We start from the raw sequence: 17,360 nt of genomic DNA, 5'->3' as shown, positions 1-17,360 counted from the left end.
TAGAAAGAAAAAACACAGTACCTACTGTCAAATATGGTGGAGGTTCAAAGATGTTTTGGGATTGTTTTGCTGCCTCTGGCACTGGATGCCTTGGCTATGAGCAAGGCATCATAAAATCTGAAGATTACCAAAGAATTGTGGGTCATAATGTAGTGCCCAGTTTCAGAAATCTGGATTTGCATCATAAATCATGGGTCTTCCAGCAGATCAATGACCCCAAACATGTTTCCAGAAGCACACAGAAATGAATGGAAAAAAAGCGCTGGAGAATTCTGAATTGGCCAGCAATGTGTCTGGATCGAAATCACATTCAACACCTCTGGAGAGATCTTAAAAATCCTGTTGGGAGAAGGCACCCTTCAAATATAAAAACCTGAAGAAGTTGAGGGTGTCAACAATTTTGTGGGACCCATTTTTGGAGTTTTGTGTGAAATTATCTCCAATTTGCCTTTTTACTCTGTTTTTTTTTTTCTTTTTTTTGTGCTGTTATAATACACTGAAGAAGTCTGGATCTGCGCGGCTTAAAGTTGCCCATGTTCCAGACCCGGGTCCGGGATTCCGGGTGTTTGATCTAGATCCGGCACCCAAGAAAATAAAAAAAATAAAGGAAAAATAAAGAAAATAAGAATGAAGAAAGGCTCCGGACCGGCTGTTCGCTTCTCCTGCTGCCTCCCTCTGCCTTTCATTTCATGTGCACGGCTTTCCCCACCCAATGGCCGACCTGGCGTCTGTGATTGTTGCAGTTAGATGCGCCCCCAGCCTTTGTGACAGCGTCTGACTGCTTCCGCTCACAGACACTGTCTTTGGGTCATTGTCGGCGCGGCTCATTCTGGGCCTCCCAGTGCATGATTCATGCACCGGGAGGCCCAGGCTTAGTAGAGTGGGAAACATCGCTGGCACGGCTCATCCTGGGCCTCCCTGTGCATAATTCATGCCCCGGGAGGCCCAGGCTGAGCAGAGGAGTAAACATCGCCAACACGGCTCATCCTGGGCCTCCCTGTGTATGATTCATGCACCAGGAGGCCCAGGATGAGTAGAGGAGTAAACATCGCTGGCGCAGCTCATCCTGGGCCTCTTGGTGCACAATTCCTGCACCGGGAGGCCTAGGCTGAGCAGAGGAGAAAACATCACCGGCGCGGCTCATCCTGGGCTGCCTGCTTCATAAAGCTGATTTTCAATTACCTAGAATAAAAATCGGTGCCCTGGGGTCAAATTGGATCTTGACACCCTTAAGAAACCCCAACTGAATTAAAGTCTTTGCATCCGTCTCCGAAATGCCATGATCCTCACTGGGGTCCTCTCTTTTTTCAACACCTTGACTTTCCCTTTGATTGTTTAAAACACTCATGCTTAAACTTGCACAAGGTACTAAATTTACACTCCCCCTCATTAAATTGAAAACAAAAACCCTTTTTCCCAAGATGCTGAGGCCAAGAACCCACTCGCTGAGTTGGAGCCCTCGGCACCTCCCCAAAATGGCTGAGAGGCAGGAGCTGGTATTCGGTGCACCCACAAGGATATATTCTTATGGTTCCACCCATGCCAGACCTCATGTATTTTTTCTAACTAAATTGCTTGTTGTACATAAGCCAAGCTAAGCCCCAATAAATCCTGTTAGTTTCCACAATCTCGTCCATATACTCGAACAGGGCAGCGCAATGGTTAGGCTCCTTCTCATTTATTACGATAGCCAGAATCTTGAATGCTTGTAACACTTAGAAAACATCTACACTGTCACTAGGCTTAACCTTGTCCAAATCAAACTTTTCCAGCGGAAGTAAAGAATAAATCTCCATATACTCTGCCTTTCAAATCTAATCCCTTACATCCTGTGTCAAATGTGCCCGTGGTGGGTCCTCAAAACACATATATACTTAGCTCCTTGCCTTATCGTCTAAATGCAAAACCTCATCTTCTTTTCCTTTTCACTGAGCTCTTTTTCTGCCCTGACTCTCACAGCACCCTTATGATGATCAATATCAGTAACAACCTGGGTAACTACCGTTTCCAGTCTAACTCACAATCCAGAATGCACCAACCCCACCCAAGCCTATACCAGAGACTGCACATCATGTAGAAATGCCCATTCTGCAAATAATCCCTGTAACATTCCCAACAACTGACCCCACAAATCCAGCACCTCAGGATTGAAACCCTATCTTTTGAAGCTACCCCCACATTACTGATGCCAACACCATTACAAATACCCCCACTACAAGCAAATTATTAACAATTACCATCTCCTCACCAGGCTGCCTCGGAGATATTCTCAGAACACCTGCATTGTCGACCACTGGAACGCATTCATCTGTGAATCCTACTGGGAGAAAAATTGTCATCCTCATCACTGGACTCTGGACTCCAGATGTTGCCGTCAAGCCCAGGAGGGACTACAGGAGGAAAAGACCAATACCATCTACAGTCAACCTCCTGGTCATAAATCGTACGTTATAATGTTGAAAGCAGGGTTGAGATCTGACTCTAACTTTCCGAGATGCAAAACTAAGGGCACTTGGATCCTACATATGTTATGGTCTTGTCCGCAGTTGTTTGCTTTTTAGATGGTAGTGATCAAAATGATTGAATGGTCCTATGGTTGTAGAGTTCCGAAATATCCAGTAGTATGTTTGCTGGGCTGTATGGAAGATGTGCTAATAGAAGAAACGGGGAAGCTTGCAGTTGCACGATTGCTGTTTGCTGCACAGAAGCCAATCTCAAAATACTGGATAAAGGAAAAATCTCCCTCCCATATAGAGAGTATGTAAATAAATAAGCAACTCGATTCATACTGAACAGGTGATATATCAAAAAAAGGTAGAAATGAGTATGTTAACAAGATCTGGTCCCGATGGTTATACTGTGGCTATGTGCGCACGTGTGCGCTCTGCACCGCACCGAAAATGTGCGCTTCAGAGCGCAGCTGAAAAGCTGCGTTCTGAAGCGCATGGTGCCGGCAGATTCGTGCGCTCTGCATGCTGCCTCTCCCTATAGACAGCATGCAGAACGCACGAAAGAAGTGACATGTCACTTCTTAGAACGCAGCGATTTGGCAAGCAGCCGAATCGCTGCGTTCTAACATGCTACGTGCGCACGGCCCCTGCACAATCTCCATAGATTGTGCAGGGGACGCAGGACACATGCAGTTACGCTGCGGTGCAGAACGCAGCGTAACTGCATGTAATACGCACACGTGCGCACATACCCTGAACGTGCTGATGTACATGAAGAAGTTGAAGATCATTAGATGTGGATGTGTCACTCCTGGCCCTGTGAAGGAACAGACGTATACATATATGTGATAAGAACGTCATATGACTTGTACTGTGTTGTTTTTTTTGTAGCTTGCTTTATGCATCATTTGTTACAAAAAATGTATAATATTTGAATAGAAGGTGTGTAGAGGGGTTAGGTGGGGGTTGTTATATGTTTGGTTATTCACTGTTAGGTTATAATCTGGTAAAATGTATATTTGTCTGAGGATATTATCCTATGTTTAAAAATCAAGAAATAAAAACTATTTGAGTGAAGAAAAAAACCTCCTGGTCACTGCTCCCTGTTCTTTATCCTCAACCAACCACTTCTTTCCTCTATCTGCTCAACATGAAGAAACCCCACTGCATGAGGGAGCCCCACATGCCCCAACTGGATCCACCGATCTTTGGCACTCTGCACGCACCTGCAGCAAGTACATTACCCTTGACCATCCTTCCAACAGCAGGGGGGCTGGAGAGGGTCCCTTACATCCTCTCGAGTGCTGGGTTCAACCACAACATCACATGGGGATATCACTATGGGAGTTGGCCATAGTGCTTAGCAGCTTGCGAACCGGATGTTAGCCGCAGTGCGGGAACATCCACTTCCGTTACGGTATGTGTTATGGTCAGGAGACCACAAAAGATCTTGCAAAAATCCCGTAAGAAAGGTTGATGATAATACAGAAGAGTAGTTGGAAATTTAGTTGCCTGCAATCCACTGACTACACAAACACAACTAAAAGTAACGGTGGAGCATTCCTAACAAACCTAGATGCCTTGTCACCACCGGAGAACTAACTAACCTCAAAGATGGAATGAGGAATCCTGACTTTCCTCAGATCATCCCCAAAGGAAAGTCAAAGCCCCTAACATATAATGACGGTGATGTAAGAAAAAACAACACACAGATGGTAGATATAGAAATTAGCAAAGTGAGACCCTGCTAGCTAGATACAAAAGTATAGGATAGATTGCTGGTTGCAGACAGTTAAAACCCTGAATAATACCAACACCTGATAATCAAAAATTCCTTTTAAGATCACACAATCTTTCCTCCCACTATATCAGGAACTCTTGTGAAAATACATTTAAATAGAAAATGCAAATATAATAGAAAAGATCATAACTACAAAAACACATGAGATACAAAAATACAAAACTCCTGATCAAACAGGGAGTAAAAATTCCCTTTCTTGCTGGGAATAAATCGCCCTCCAAAATAGGTGCAGGAAGAGCACTTACTCACTTGCAAGGAACAAAAGGGAATATTGTCAAATACTGATTTAGAAAAAGACATAGATTCAGCAGAAACTCCCTTATGTGCAAATTGAGCCTTTAACAAAGCCCAGACTAAGAGAACAAAATACTTATCAGGCATAGCTGCAGACTCAGGATGACATGGGAACAAAACCAATGCAAAGCAACGAAAAACCGCTGTAGAAATTATTCCTGGAGAATCCAAAAAGGCGCAAAAAAGGCAAAACAAAAACCAAAAGGGAAAGGCAAAAGCCTAAAGGCTGGAGAACAAAATTCAGGACATCTTCACTTGAAGCAGAAACAATTATCACCGGCAAAGGTTAGACAGAGACTGCCTTCCTATATCCCCCCAGGCTGGACTCCATAGGCTTCCTGAAATAACAATCATCTCCAACACCTGTCTAAGTGACAGAGGCAGAATCAGACTCACTACCAGCACTAGCCACCAGAGGGAGTCCAGAAACACTCCTGGGAACAGCACCATCTCTGCTGATATTCACAACAGATGTGACAGTGATGAGTATTCCTGCTGGGAACTGGAGAAGAAGACGCAAGCCCACACTGCTCCTCCAAACATATGTGGTCCTCGAGTGGGCTCCTTTAATGCCTCCTAGGTCTTCGCTCACCCTCCATTGAGTAATGCTCCAGTGGCAGTGATCAGCGACCATGCAGAAGTGAATGGAGGCATTACCGAACCAGAGGGATATGCAGGCCACATGAAGCTGCTTTCCTACCAGCTGGGCACCGTGTACTGCCATGCCTGCCCACACCATCTCAAGGAACGCCAAAAGGTCTGCCATGGTTTCTTCTTTCACAGCTGCCTGTTTTTGCTGCTTCCTTAAGCTACTAGAGGAGGTTCAAACCTCCTTCCCCATCTTTTATCACTCCCATATCCCGGCCCTCTCCTCTCACAATCCAAATCCCTACATGTATCCCACTGTTCCCATGCATTTGACCCTTTAGAAAATGTAACCCCTTCACCCCCTACCCCTCTGTATTGTCACTGGGCCTGTACCCCCTATTTGGGCTCCCCGGCATTTCTCCCAGAGTGCTCTTCTGGTTTGTGCATCATATAGACTAAGGCTGCATACAACAGGAGTGAACTGCTGATATCATTGTGCCTGACATGCTAAGACACAGAGCACAGACTAATGGGCAGAGTGGTGGTACAAGTAGCTTACGGCGCCATGTTCTACTATTGTATTCATTGGCATCTTCATTCTAAGAGTGCAAATACCATTGGCATTGAAGTGCCGTGAAGAAGAGGGGGCGTTAAAACTTGGCACCAGGCCCACCAGCTCAAAGGCTCCATAGAGATTACGTTGTCTGCCACTATGGGCGGTATGTCCCTGATCTGACATGCAGTGTTATTACATCCTAATTTATTGATACAGGACAGAGCATTGAGAGTTTTGTTAGTTTTATGACATCCACTGTATAAGGATGCTTTGTATTTCTTTCAAACTACAATAAATATAGTAATAATGTTAAAAATGAAAGACTGCAAAGAAAAGTTGGCTCAGTTGTTTTTCTGCAGATACATTTTCATTTGTTCTTTATCTATTATTTTATGTGTGTGCTTCTCAAGAACAATTCATTTCAAACTTCCCTGTTCCCAATTCTTGTTATTGGTGCATGTATCTAAATAGACTTAGGAGACGAATCCAAATCAATTTCCGGAAATGTTAAACTTAGAAAATGTGATTAAGAATAAATACATTGCAGGGAAGATAATGCATAGCTCTGTGTTTATATTGATTTGTATCTTAATTAAAAACTAATATGAAAATGCATAAATCTCCTTCTACTTATTGTAGATTTACCTGTGCAGCTGCTTTGTAGTACAATCACACACTATAGCTATTATATATCAGTAACTGATTGCATGTGGTAATATAGTACAGTATTAGCTATCTTTAACCATCCAATTTTCTGAAAAAAAGTATATAAATTATTAGCAGAATCATAAAGAAAACCTATAAAGACTTGTGTAATCCTTCTGGCTAATTATATGGCATAATTGTATATGTCTCCATGAAAATGTTGTGAGATATTACATGATATGTTATTAATAATATAGTAGGTGAGAGACCTGAAAATGAATGGCGACATTTTTGTGTCTACATCATAGCTCAAACACCTAGACTCTCTGTTATCTTACCAAACAGATTTTGATCACTATATGGATCAATTGTGATCTAAATTTGGTTTAGTAGATTTAAGGGTTCAGTCATATCTGCATATAAAATCTGCAAGTGCAATGCGAAAAAACATTGCATTGCACTCGCACCAATGTTAACCAATAGGGCAGAGCACATCTGCCACTTTTATCTCTGAACTCTTCTGTATGCAAGGCAAATTGCAGCATGCTGTGAGTGGCTCCATACCTCGGCAATACAAGTCAATGGGTGCGAGAAAAATGCGTAACACATGGACAGAACACGGACCGCACACAGACCGGGCATTTTTAACATGGAGTTCTACATACATTCAAAGGCTAGAAAGATAGATAGCTAGACAGATAGAAAGATACATAGACAGACAGACAGACAGACAGACAGATAGATAGATAGATAGATAGATAGATAGACATATGTGCAACACATATATAATGCCCCCCTCCCCTGTTATTGTAAGCTTGCACCCTTTAGTACCTTTCATGTGTCACTAAAGGGTGTTTAGCCTTGTTTTTAGCCCCAAATTCATTAATTTACAAAACAAAATATGTGGGGTTCCCTTTATTTTTGTTAGCCAGCTAAGGTAAAGCAGACAGCAGAAGAATGCAGCTAGCAGGTCTACCTTGGCTGGTAATAAAAAACAGACTGTACCCCACGCTGTTATTTTAAATTATTTATTTAAAATTAAATAAATAACTTGAAATAAAAAATGTGTGGTCCCCCACAAATTGGATATCACCAGTCAAGGTAAAGCAGAAAGCTGTGGTCTGGTGTTCTCAGACTGGGCAGGCCCATTGTTATTGGGCCCTCCCCAGCCTAAAAATAGCAGGCCACAGGCAAACCAGAAATGGTGCATACATTAGATGTGCAAATCCTGGAACTTTGCCTCGGCTCTTCCTGATGCCCTGGAATTGCACTTTTTTTTAAAAAATTTCACAGCTCTTGATTGGTTTTTTTTTCAATTTTTTTTCCCATTTTACAGTACCATATGTGCATAATGAATGGTGTCATTCAAAAGTACAACTCGTCCCACAAAAAACAAGCCCCCATATGTCTATATTGACAGAAAAATAAAAAAGTTATGGCTCTTGGAAGAAGTGGAGGAAAATGAAAAATGGAAAATCTCCAGGTGGTAAAGGGGTTAAAATCCTTGAACTCAATTTTTGTAGAGTACATTTAGTTTACATTACGATGACTGAACTTTATGTGAAGTCCCTCCAAGTGATAACGGATACACTATCATATTTGTTATGAAAGACAAGGTCTAGCAAGAAACCTTGCTGTGATTTAGTATGGATAATGCTTTGTAATCTGGCTGTGCTGTAAATTCTGTCTGACTGGTGAAGATAATCTAATGCAGTAATAAATAAATGTAGGCCAATGTGGGTGATAACTGTGCGATGTCTCAGATAGTAAAGTATGTATCACATTTAGGAGAATCGAAAGCATATTGCAATTTGGCCTATAGTTGTTTTACATTAGCTGTAATTGGTGTTCTGTTCTTTCCGTTTGTATAATTGCCAACAAGACATCAGGGCCAGCGGAAACTGGCATAAATTGAGAGTTATCTCATCTGCGTGCCTCTTAATAGCCTTAATATGGCTAAGCATTTTTATGAAAGCAGTAAAATTGTGTATAATAGGTAAGAAGATTGAAGCGTCAGGAACAGTATCTCAGCAGTTTTTTAAGGAACCTCACCACCACTTCCCTTGAGTCACATGAAAAGACATTTACTATTCTGGCTACTGAGCTTTTATGTATAATAGTCTTATAAGATCCTATTTTGTTCTTAATTTATGGTAATTACTTTGTCTCACATACTACATGTGACGTTTCACATGCTCATTCTGCATGTTCAATAAGGCATACCAGTTATGCCTTATTTTTGTCTGACCAGTCAAGGCATGGATTGTATGTAGTACGGTGTAGCCTCCATGGATCTGGCTTGCTTTTCCACAATATTCTATACATACTCAATTGCATTTAGATTTTGGGAAATTTGGTGTCACAAGTGTGACAGACTGTACTGTAGTGTACGACAATAGAAGATCACAGCATTTGGCTGCGTAAAATACTCTCTGACTTTCTATTGTTCCTTCTGTGAGTATTCAGTGTACTGTAGTTCCTCTGCTGTGTTTTCATCCTTTTCCCTTTAAGACCCAGCAGAGACCGTCTTTCCTTCAGCTGCTAATCATCTGTATTTCCTCTTCGGTTTAGACACTCTCATTTTCCCTGGACTTGTGCTGGTGATATTCAGTTAATTCAAGCACTGGATTCAAGCAGGTGGCTTGTTTTCTTCTGTGGTGTTGTTGCTGGTACTTTGCTGACCTTCTACCTGAGTCATCTGTGGATGCATTTTCCCCTGTGTGTCCACCTTGTTGCCTTCTTTAGTGTTTAGGGGGGTTGATGAAGGGCTCATCCCATCTACTACCTATATAGGGCCAAGCACTAGGGATACCTAGGGTCAGGTATCCGGCTCGGTGCATGGGTGTGGAACCTATCCAGGGTGGTGAGGGACTGCAGAAACCAGCGGTAGGTTTGGTCAGGGGTAACCATCTCCCATTTTCCTAGGCACAGAGCTTCCCTTCCCTTTTGCCGTTCGCTTGGTACGTCCCTGTACCTAGCCTGATATTTGAAGGATAAATCATGACCTTGAACTTTTTGTCAGGTTCTGAAATCTATTCCTGAACAATTTTTGCAGTGCATTACAATATCCTATTAAGTAGCATTGTTGCCAAGAAGCATTGTAGTTGGTTTGATGTTTGGGTATAATATATACAGTGCCTACAAGTAGTATTCAACCCCCTGCAGATTTAGCAGGTTTGATAAGATGCAAATAAGTTAGAGCCTGCAAACTTCAAACAAGAGCAGGATTTATTAACAGATGCATAAATCTTACAAACCAACAAGTTATGTTGCTCAGTTAAATTTTAATAAATTTTCAACATAAAAGTGTGGGTCAATTATTATTCAACCCCTAGGTTTAATATTTTGTGGAATAACCCTTGTTTGCAATTCCAGCTAATAATCATCTTTTATAAGACCTGATCAGGCCGGCACAGGTCTCTGGAGTTATCTTGGCCCACTCCTCCATGTAGATCTTCTCCAAGTTATCTAGGTTCTTTGGGTGTCTCATGTGGACTTTAATCTTGAGCTCCTTCCACAAGTTTTCAATTGGGTTAAGGTCAGAAGACTGACTAGGCCACTGCAACACCATGATTTTTTCCCTCTTGAACCAGGCCTTGGTTTTCTTGGCTGTGTGCTTTGGGTCGTTGTCTTGTTGGAAGATGAAATGATGACCCATCTTAAGATCCTTGATGGAGGAGCGGAAGTTCTTGGCCAAAATCTCCAGGTAGGCCATGCTATACATCTTCCCATGGATGCGGACCAGATGGCCAGGCCCCTTGGCTGAGAAACAGCCCCACAGCATGATGCTGCCACCACCATGCTTGACTGTAGGGATGGTATTCTTGAGGTCGTATGCAGTGCCATCCAGTCTCCAAACGTCACGTGTGTGGTTGGCACCAAAGATCTCGATCTTGGTCTCATCAGACCAGAGAACCTTGAACCAGTCTGTCTCAGAGTCCTCCAAGTGATCATGAGCAAACTGTAGACGAGCCTTGACATGACGCTTTGAAAGTAAAGGTACCTTACGGGCTCGTCTGGAACGGAGACCATTGTGGTGGAGTACATTACTTATGGTATTGACTGAAACCAATGTCCCCACTGCCATGAGATCTTCCCGGAGCTCCTTCCTTGTTGTCCTTGGGTTAGCCTTGACTCTTCGGACAAGCCTGGCCTCGGCACGGGTGGAAACTTTCAAAGGCTGTCCAGGCCGTGGAAGGCTAACAGTAGTTCCATAAGCCTTCCACTTCCGGATTATGCTCCCAACAGTGGAGACAGGTAGGCCCAACTCCTTGGAAAGGGTTTTGTACCCCTTGCCAGCCTTGTGACCCTCCACGATCTTTTCTCTGATGGCCTTGGAATGCTCCTTTGTCTTTCCCATGTTGACCAAGTATGAGTGCTGTTCACAAGTTTGGGGAGGGTCTTAATTAGTCAGAAAAGGCTGGAAAAAGAGATAATTAATCCAAACATGTGAAGCTCATTGTTCTTTGTGCCTGAAATACTTCTGAATACTTTAGGGGAACCAAACAGAATTCTGGTGGTTTGAGGGGTTGAATAATAAATGACCCTCTGAATAAACTTTTCACAATTTAAAAAAAAAAAAAAAAAAAAAAAAAAGAAATAACATTCTTTTTTGCTGCAGTGCATTTCACATTTCCAGGCTGATCTGCAGTCCAAATGTCACAATGCCAAGTTAATTCCGAATGTGTAAACCTGCTAAATCTGCAGGGGGTTGAATACTACTTGTAGGCACTGTATATATATATATATATATATATATATATATATATATATAGATAGATAGATAGATAGATAGATAGATAGATACATCGTGTGCAGAATTATTAGGCAAGTTGTATTTTAGATGATTATTTTTATTATTGATCAACAACATGTTCTCAATCAACCCAAAAGACTCATAAATATCAAAGCTTAATATTTTTGGAAGTTGGAGTGTTTTTTTTTTAGATTTGGCTGTCTTAGGAGGATAACAATTTTCTTTGTGCAGGTAACTATTACTGTGCAGAATTATTAGACAACTAAATAAAAACCAAATATATTTCCATCTCACTTGTTTATTTTCACCAGGTAAACCAATATAACTGCACAAAATTTAGAAATAAACATTTCTGACATGCAAACACAAAACCCCCCAAAAATAGTGACCAATATAGCCACCTTTCTTTCTGATGACACTCAACAGCCTACCATCCATAGATTGTCAGTTGCTTGATCTGTTTATGATCAACATTGCATACAGCAGCCACCACAGCCTCCCAGATACTGTTCCGAGAGGTGTACTGTTTTCCCTCCCTGTAGATCTCACATTTTATGAGGGACCACAGGTTCTCTATGGGGTTCAGATCAGGTGAACAAGGGGGCCATGTCATTATTTTTTCATCTTTTAGACCTTTACTGGCCAGCCACGCTGTGGAGTAGTTGGATGCATGTGATGGAGCATTGTACTGCATGAAAATCATATTTTTCTTGAACGATACTGACTTCTTCCTGTACCACTGCTAGAAGAAGTTGTCTTCCAGAAATTGGCAGTAGGTCTGGGAGTTGAGGTTGACTTTATTCCTCTGTAAGCTCTTGGCTACCGAAATGCTGCCTTTCCGCCTGGTGGACACACAGGATTTTAGAGACCTTATGTCTGTCGCTGTGCCCCAGTACCAGATGCCCAGTCGCCACTACTTCTCTAAGAAAGGTGTGCCTGCACTACACCAGCATATCGCACACAACATTACCGCTTCCTTGAAAAACTCTGTGTGTGAACGGGTGCATTTCACCACAGATACTTGGACCAGTAAGCATGGACAGGGACGTTACATGTCGCTGACTGGGCACTGGGTAACTATGGTGATAGATGGTGAAGGGTCTGCTGCACAAGTCTTGCCGTCCCCACAACTTGTGTGTCAATCCTCTGTCTGTCCAAGTTCCTCCACTGCTTCTGCCTCCTCAACCTCGTCTGGGTCCTCCACCTCCGCTCCAAGCCTGCCTGGTCAGGCCACCAGCGTTGTAACTGCGCAGAAGGAATCACGCACCCCTCATTACTATGCTGGCAGCAGAGCACAACGGCATCAGGCGGTCTTTGTCTTGAAATGTCTTGGAACTAAGAGTCACACAGCGGCTGAGTTGTGGGCAGCTCTGGAGACTGAGTTTGGTAAATGGTTGTCTCCACTCAACCTGCAGCCTGGTAAGGCCGTGTGCGACAATGCTGCAAACCTAAGTGCGGCCCTTCGCCTGGGCAAGGTGACACACGTACCTTGTATGGCTTACGTGTTGAACCTTGTTGTCCAGCAATTTTTAACACACTATCCCGGCCTAGATGGCCTTCTGAACAGGGCACAAAAACTGTCTGCTCACTTCCGTTGTTCAACCGCCGCAGCTGAGCGACTTGCATCGCTCCAGAAGTCTTTCGGCCTGCCGGTTCATCACCTGAAATGCGATGTGCCGACACACTGGAATTCGACTCTCCACATGTTACAGCAACTGTGGCAGCACCACCGAGCCCTGGTGCAATACGTCATGACGTATAGCCTAGGCCAACAAGATGCAGAGGTGGGGCAGATCACCCTGATGGAGTGGTCTCAGATCAAGGACCTATGCACCCTTCTGCACAGTTTCGACATGGCGACGAATATGGTTAGCGCTGACAATGCCATTATCAGCATGACAATTCCAGTCATTTACATGCTGGAGCACAAGCTAAACACTATTCAGAGTCAGGGGGTGGGACAACAGGAAGGGGAGGAACTACAGGAGGATTCATATGCGCAAGAGACAACAACATCACCAAGGTCCAGACGTTCATCATCACCAACGCAGCAGGCATGGGACCATGGGGGGCAGGGATCAACAAGGGAACATGGTAGCAGGCGAAATGTTGAGGAAGGTGCAGGAGAACATGAAGAAATGGAGGATGAACTGTCCATGGACATGGAAGACTCAGCAGATGAGGGAGACCTTGCTCAAATTTCAGTTGAAAGAGGTTGGGGGGAGATGTCAGAGGAAGAAAGAACGGTTAGCACCTCTATGCCACAAACACAGCGTGGACTTGGTCCGCATGGCTGCACAAGACACATGAGCACCTTCTTGCTGCACTACCTCCAACATGACCCTCGTATTGTCAAAATTAGAAGTGATGATGAATACTGGCTTGCCACACTATTAGATCCCTGGTACAAGTCCAAATTTTGTGACATAATTCCAGCCATAGAAAGGGACGCACGTATGCAGGAGTATCAGCAAAAGCTGTTACTCGATCTTAACTCGGCTTCTTTACAAAACACCCGTGGTGCACGGAGTGAATCTCCCAGTTGTAACTCGACAAACATGGGACGGTCTCGTCATCTTCAACAGTCTAACCGTACCAGCAGCACCGTATCTGGTGCTGGTAACAGCAATTTTATTGAATCTTTTCATAATTTTTTTAGACCATCCTTTGCAAAGCCACCAGAGACAACAAGTCTGACACATAATCAACGGCTGGAGAGGATGATACAGGAGTATCTCTAAAGGAACATCGATGCCATGACTTTGCAAATGGAGCCTTGCTCATTTTGGGCTTCAAATCTTGAAAAATGGCCAGAGCTCTCCACTTACGCCTTGGAGATCTTGTCGTGTCCAGCTGCCAGCGTTGTCTCTGAACGTGTCTTCAGTGCTGCTGGGTGTGTGCTGTCCAGTGACAATGTGGACAGACTAACGTTCATCAAAATGAACAAGTCATGGATCCACAAGGAATTTACTACCCCTGTGTCATCCTGGGGAGAATAAATGCTTGTAGATTTGGAATGTGTTTGATGTGAAGTGTACAACTAGGGCACAAGTGCTACCACTGATGGGGTGTCTGTGTGGCACAATTTTTGGAAAAAAGGGAGACTCTGCTTGGAGTAACCCTTGCTTACAGTGTTTCTAAAAATGATCCAAGATGAACAGAGCTGGGATCAGGAAAGACTTTGCTACCTAGTACCTACCCCGGGGTCATCCTCGATGGGTTAAGGATGGCGTAATTTTGAATGTTGTTGATGCAAATCTACCTGTGAAGTCTACAACTAGGGCACAAGTGCTGCCACTGATGGGGTGGGTGTCTGTGTGGCCCAATTTCTGGAAAAAAGTGAGACTTCGCTTGGAGTAACCCTTGCTTACAGTGTTTTTTTTAAAGGAGCCAAGATGAACAAGTCATTGTTCAGCAAAGACTTTGCTACCTACCCCGGTGCAATCCTGGGGGCGGTTAAGGATGGCGTATTTTTAAATGTGCTTGATGCAAATCTACCTGTGAAGCGTACAACTAGGGCACAAGTGCTGCCACTGATGGGGTGGGTGTCTGTGTGGCCAATTTTTGGAAAAAAGGGAAACTCCGCTTGGAGTAACCCTTGCTTACAGTGTTTTTAAAAAGCAGCCAAGATGAACAAGTCATGGTTCAGCAAAGACTTTGCTACCTACCCCGGTGCAATCCTGTGGACGGTTAAGGATGGCGTATATTTGAATGTGCTTGATGCAAATTTACCTGTGAAGTGTACAACTGGGGCACAAGTGCTGCCACTGAAGGGGTGGGTGTCTGTGTGGCCGAATTTTTGGAAAAAAGGGAGACTCCACTTGGAGTAACCCTTGCTTGCAGTGTTTCTAAAAATGATCCAAGATGAACAGATCTGGGATCAGCAAAGACTTTGCTACCTACCCCGGTGTCATCCTGGGGACAGTTAAGGATGACATATTTTTAAAAGTGCTTGATGCAAATCTGCCTGTGAAGTGTACAACAGGGGCACAAGTGCTGCCACTGAAGGGGTGTCTGTGTGGCCCAATTTTTGGAAAAAAAGGAGACTCCACTTGGAGTAACCCTTGCTGTGTTTTTAAAAAGGAGCCAAGATGAAGAAGTCATGGTTCAGCAAAGACTTTGCTACCTACCCCGCGGTCATCCTGGGAAGGGTTAAGGATGGCGTAATTTTGAATGTTGTTGATGCAAATTTACCTGTGAAGTGTACAACTAGGGCACAAGTGCTGCCACTGATGGGGTGGGTGTCTGTGTGGCCCAATTTTTGGAAAAAGGGAGACTCCACTTGGAGTAACCCTTGCTTGTTGTGTTTTTAAAAAGGAGCCAAGATGAGCATGCAATGGTTCAGCAAAGACTTTGCTACCTACCCCGGTGTCATCCTGGGAAGGGTTAAGGATGGCGTAATTTTGAATGTTGTTGATGCAAATCTACCTGTGAAGTGTACAACTGGGGCACAAGTGCTGCCACTGAAGGGGTGTCTGTGTGGCCCAATTTTTGGAAAAAAGGGAGACTCCGCTTGGAGTAACCCTTGCTTACAGTGTTTTTAAAAAGGAGCCAAGATGAACAAGTCATGCATGGTTCAGCAAAGACTTTGCTACCTACCCCGGTGTCATCCTGGGGATGGTTAAGGATGGCGTATTTTTGAATGTGCTTGATGCAAATCTACCTGTGAAGTGTACAACTGGGGCACAAGTGCTGCCACTGAAGGGGTGGGTGTCTGTGTGGCCCAATTTTTGGAAAAAAGGGAGACTCCACTTGGAGTAACCCTTGCTTACAGTGTTTTTAAAAAGGAGCCAAGATGAACAAGTCATGGTTCAGCAAAGACTTTGCTACCTACCCCGCTGCAATCCTGGGGACGGTTAAGGATGGCGTATTTTTGAATGTGCTAGATGCAAATCTACCTGTCCAGTTTGCAAGTGGGGCACAAATGCTGCTACTGAAGTAGTGTCTGTGGGGCCCAATTTTTGGAAAAAAGGGAGACTCTGCTTGGAGTCCCCTTGTGTCACGCTCTCCGGTCCCCGTGCCCCGCTCTCCAGTCCCCGTGCCCCGCTCTCCGGTCCCCGTGGTCCGCTCCCCGGTTCCCGGCGGCGTCCCCTGCTCACCACCCCGGTCCCGGCCTCCTCTTCCTCGCCTGCACCCTCCATGTGTCCTGCTCCCCGCTCCCGGCGCCCCTCTGCGACGTGGTACACTCAGCCGGGCACTCCTGCTTCCTCTGCACCGCACCCTGGACTGGCTTCTGGCACACGGGCCTCGCGCATGTGCATTAGGGCGCGCGCGCGGTCATTGACCATCTCTTAAAGGGCCAGCACCTAGAAACAGGAAATTGCATAGACAGGTACAGGGTATATTAGGATTCTCTTTCCTGGTGGGCGGGGCCTGTTCTATGTGTTTAGTAAGCTAGGAGTTCAGGTCCCCGTATTGCTGTGTCCTGTATTAACCCCTGTCTGTCTCGCAGAGCCTGTCCTGCCACGCCAGCCGGTCCTGACCACGTCCATTCCAGTGCTACTGACGGTGACTTCGGCGGAAGTGCCACCACCTCTGCAGCTCCGCCAGTCTCCAGTCCCTGGCTCCGTTTGGTGACCCGTCCCCTCGCTCAGCAGGTTCCGGATTCCACCTGACCCTACAACCCGGCCTCGGACCCTGAGCCTCGTCACCCGGACTACCGTCTAGAACTCAGTGTTCTCAGCGACATCTACCTTCCAGCTCTCCTACGTACTGTCTTGCTACCAATAGTGCTTTGGCTGCCGTGCATCAAGACCCTCTGGCGGGGTGACCGGCCTGGCTGCCTCACCAAGGGAAACCGGTGTACGGTCCAGTGTTTCCACCACCCAGACGTAACACCTTGCGGTGTACACATGATTTTAGAAGGGCATGCCATGCCTATATCTGTATCTCGTCCTCTTTTTCCTCGTAACGCTGTTTTGTTTTCGCATGAGAATTTGTTCTTGTCACTTTCCCATGTGTTTGTGTTGTGTTGTGAGTTGTTTGTCACCTTTTGGACACCTTTGAGGGTGTTTTCTAGGTGTTTTTATGTGTTTGTGATTGCCTCCTATTGTTTCCTATGCGGTGCGAGTGGTTCGCCGAACCGGTTCGCCGAACCAAACTCAAACGAGACCTCCGTTCGGCGAACCGAACTCGAGCCGAACCACGACCGGTTCGCTCATCTCTAGTCCTGACACTTATATGGATATTAAGGAGATATCTAATATATACCCAAACATATATATACATATATATTATACATATATATTATACATATAATTATTCTGCACA

This window comes from Anomaloglossus baeobatrachus, chromosome 1 (genome assembly GCF_048569485.1).
Source record: "Anomaloglossus baeobatrachus isolate aAnoBae1 chromosome 1, aAnoBae1.hap1, whole genome shotgun sequence".
NCBI classification, from domain to species: domain Eukaryota; kingdom Metazoa; phylum Chordata; class Amphibia; order Anura; family Aromobatidae; genus Anomaloglossus; species Anomaloglossus baeobatrachus.
The sequence above is the reverse complement of the archived record's forward strand: the minus strand, read 5'-3'. Positions refer to the sequence as shown.